We start from the raw sequence: 4,632 nt of genomic DNA, 5'->3' as shown, positions 1-4,632 counted from the left end.
ATGCGGGTGGCCCTCCTCTGGACCCTCTCCATGTTATCCACATCCCTCTTGAAGTGTGGCGCCCAGAACTGGATGCAGTACTCCAGCTGCGGCCTGACCAGTGCCGCATAGAGGGGGAGGATCACCTCCCTGGACCTGCTTGAGATGCATCTGTGGATGCATGACAAGGTGCAGTTGGCCTTCCTGACTGCATCCCCACACTGCTGGCCAATGTTCATCTTGGAGTCAATGATGACTCCAAGATCCTTTTCCGCCTCTGTACTGACAAGAAGGGAGTTCCCCACCTTGACCTCCCTCACCGGACAGGGATGGGAGGGGAGAGACAGAGAGAGAGTACATGTGAAAGAAAGAATAAAAAACAAAGAGAAAAACATAAAAGTAGAAATAAAAGAGGGAAAAAAACCATGGCTACAATTCCTTTCACTTTGCTAACTAAAAAGTAATTGCAGAATTTGAATGAAAAGAGGGAAGGTTACTGAAGAATCGGCAGCTGGCATCCTAGCGTCTAACGGTTCCATTTTACTTGGCGAATCACCTAAGTGGAAAGAAACCCCTCACCCAAAGGGTAACTGAACAAAGACAACCTAGTGTCGGCTACACCACCCCTGGTCAGGTCAGAGAGTAGTCCAGGAGTGGTGCAGTGTATGATACAGTGCAACATACAATTATATTTAGCGCAACATACAATTCCTGCTAGCCTCTGCAATGTGTACATAACACTCATTTAGACTTCCTCTGGTTCCAGTCGGGCTCAACCCTAATATAGGGACACAATTTTCTCTTATCGCTACTTATTCTTTATTAAGGGAGTCTAAAATGGACAATCTGCCCAATCTAAAGAGCCGTGAGAGAGAGGTGAAACAAGGAAAAAGCCCAGTATACTTAACAGGAAAGTTTAAGTTTGAGTCTTCACCCCACTTTCAGTTTTGTAAATCTTTTTTTCCCCACCATATATTTTAGACCAATTGAAACTCTCACACACTAGTATAACAGGGTGTCATCTCCAGCAACATTTTTAAAGGCCAGTGAGTGGGGCACCCTTCAAGTCCTGCTATATTTTCCTCCTTCTCTGGGGACCAGTTCCCCCTCCCCCCCCACTTTTGCTCACCTGCCATGACTTGATGTCACTTAGTTCTTAAAGAGGGAGGCTGACCCAAAGGTTCCCAAACGGGCTCACCACGTGGAGCATAATGAGCTGTTCTCTTAAGGCAAAATGCATGCTCTGACCTACACTTGACGTGCCCCATGCCTCACAGATGTTTTATAATTTTCTCTTTATGTTGGGGTCTCAGCTGCTGTGGGCTTACCCACCCTCTCTAGCTAGGCGGCCCTCCGTTTCATACTTTCCATGGCATCAGGCCTACTGGCCTTTCTACACTGCACCCCCGTGGTGCCAGGCTGTTGGGGCCTCAGCCCCTCCGGCTTTGCCCCTCTTTCTGTAGTTTTGACTATTTGCCTAAGTCTACCCACTAGGACCTGGCTTCAAGGCTCCTAGCTTTTCTTCAAGCAACTCTGGGCTCGTGGCCCTAGTGCTGCACCCTTAATGCGCAGGGCTTCTTGAGCCCTCTATCAAGGCACTCCATGGCACTAATGAGGCCTCTTCCTCCCCTACAGCCTGAGCCACAAACCACTGGCCTTCACATTAAATGTAAACGATAGGCCCCTATGGCCATATAAAGAAAATAAAGGTAGGAGAGGCAAACTGCCCGCTTACATGTGTTTGGGCTTCTGTCTCCCAGCTTGTCGTGTTTTTCCTGAGGAGGCTACCACAGCTTCTCCGTAGTCATCAGGGGTCCCCCTCTCTGTCACCCCCCATAGCCTTCTCCGCTTGAGGTTTATATGGTTCTGGTCTTTACCTTCCAGTCACCTGACCTGCCAGCAGGGCTTGATCCTTAACCCCTGCTCAACTGGATGACTGTGCCCAGAAAGTTCAGGGTTTAAAGGGGTTGCCTTGCTTCCTGGTAACAGGGCTAGGGTTCCCTGTTACAACTGGTAAGTGAATGTAAGAATGTCTATGGTTGTATGAGATGAAGGTATCTACTGTATCCTTCTTGACAGACCACCTTTGATATTGGTCCTGAAAATCTTATTTTCCACTCTCAAACTGATGCAATTGACTGAACCTACTTCAGTAGAAGGTCTAGAAGAGAAAGCATTTTGACTCAGTGAGGGATAGTAAAAAGAGACCAGTACCTGGCATCAGTTTTCAAACACCCTCACCACAAAAGTTGAGTACAAGACCTAATATTGTTAGACTTTCCCCAGAAATAGTTACAACTCCTTCTTTTTTAGTGTCAGAAAGAATCTGTCACCACTTTCAGGCCTGACCTGACAAAAGTTACTTCATATCTCCATGCCTTGGTTTCACCAGTTAGACTGGGATAATGTTATTTAACTGTCTCACAAGGTTATCATCAGGCTAAATTATTAATTTTTATGAAGCCCTCCAAGACTAAGGTAAAGAAACCTACCTATAAGCCTTCCAGTTAATAAAAAATAAGGATTTTTTTTCTTCCTAATTCACCATCTGCTACAAACTTGTGATGCATATGCCAACAGGATTTTTTCATATTTAAATGAACTCATGTAGTTCCAGGGTATTTGAATTTGTGGCAAGTTTAGGATTTCAACTGCAAAGTCCAGTTAAGATTTATTGCTTCCTTGAATTCTTCCCAGGAAGAACAGGTGATTAGCTTGCCTTTAATAGGTTTCTATGGGACCATCCTCACTTCTGTAAGGTTGCAAAAGCTAATCTGATAATTGGTGCTCCTGGGACTTGCTAACAACAATTATTTATATGAATTACTAGATTTTTTTTCTGAACAGGCAATTGGTGAAAACACACCATCCACTGAAAGCTGCATGAATACTGACCAAGTCTTTTACCAGAGTTCTGGGCCCATTCATGTGGATATTTACCCTGAAACAATAGGGGCTGTGGAAAAAGTCATAAGTTGCATTCTTCTTGGAAGAACTTTTCATTATAAATGGGCCAATTTGCCAGTTATTTAAAAACTGACCACACACCAAATGTTTATTTTGGCATTTGTTGAATGATACATGAAGGAAGCACGGATTCCTGCCACACCCCTTCAGCAGCAATGCACATGTCTATATGTTCATTAATGCACACTACTTACTGTACTTGCTTAATGAAGTACTAACTAAATACGCAGTAACTACATTTACTGCACAGTAGCACCAGTGCACAGTTTTTCATGATGGTTACTGCTCAGTAGCCCGATAAGACTGCACAGTAGCTTATTAGCATGGTTTTTGACCAACACACTACTGCACAGTGTTATTAAGCTACTGTGCAGTAAGCACAGAGCTGTTCCTTGGAAGGGGGTGTGAATCGGGGTGACTGCCCTGCTTTGGACAATGCCGTACAAGCCCCAAGGTTGTCACCACGTGGCCTCCATACAGCACCGGCTTCACATTCCAGCCACTTGCCACCCCCCACAGCTCTGTGCTCCTGCCACTCGCCACCCTTCCCCACCCCCCACACAAGCCCCGCACAACCCTAGGGGTGGCTCTGAGTAAGCATGTCATGTAGACGCACCTAGTAAGACCTAAGTCCTCCTTCTAGGATGACATGGTCTCATTCATAGTGGCTATTTTCCATCACTCTCCCTTAACAAGACAAAACTCGGCCGTGTAGGAGCACTGACAGTGACCGTTATTTCCCCCTCACTCCCTGAAACCCCAGAAGATTGTTGTTCCCTCTCCATCACAAGAAACAAACTCATACTGATTTTTCTTCCATCCTCCCTGGTGAGACAAGGCTCAGAAGTAATGGAACAGTTTAATAACCATCTTCTTTCCATCCTACCTTATATAGGTGAAAATGGTATCAGCAGGACAGCAGATATTTATCTATTTCATCTTTTGGGAAATATGCCTCAACTAGAAGGACAAGGCAGTAATAAATTTTAAGCAGTGAAAAGAATATATTGCATATGTATATTGCAGATATATAAAATCCTACTGGACTTTGGGGTTCTGTATGAAATTCATGTGTATGTATGTGTATGTATACACAGAGAGGATTTCATGTATGTACACATATGCATTTCAAACTTTGAACTTCAAACTTCAGTGGGTAGCTTGTATCCTCAGAGGTGCTTACTCTTTAGCTTTCTGATATATATGCTCCCAATGTGCTAGACCGTTAATGGATCCACCCCTACAGGGTACTCATTCAAGTAGAACCCTGTTACAGAAAACCCTGCTGTTTTGAAGTATAGTCCAATTATCTTCTCTTAATAGGCCCATGATACCTTTAAAAATAATCAGCCTATAAACTCTAATAGATAATGAATGCTCTGAACAGGTGCACTTCAACTATAGCCTCTAATGTGTTCTGCTTCTATCGCATTTCCTTCATTTCCTTCAAGTGAAAATTATGACTGTAAGAGTTAATAAACCCTGGTTTTGTACCCTGAGCTGATATTTATATTTAACATTCTCGCTACTGTTCTTACCTGCTTTTACTATGCATTATACAAAATTAACAAATTTATAACTATGCCAGGCCAAATCTTGATGTTCTGCCTCAGTTTTTACTCTAGTCCTGTTTGGGATCCAAAGAAATTTTGCATGGAATAAGAACAAAGTGGAGACTCGGGGCCC

Source organism: Gavialis gangeticus, unplaced genomic scaffold, assembly GCF_001723915.1.
Source record: "Gavialis gangeticus isolate Ggan-Ray unplaced genomic scaffold, GavGan_comp1, whole genome shotgun sequence".
Classification (NCBI taxonomy): domain Eukaryota; kingdom Metazoa; phylum Chordata; order Crocodylia; family Gavialidae; genus Gavialis; species Gavialis gangeticus.
Note: the sequence above shows the minus strand (reverse complement) of the source record.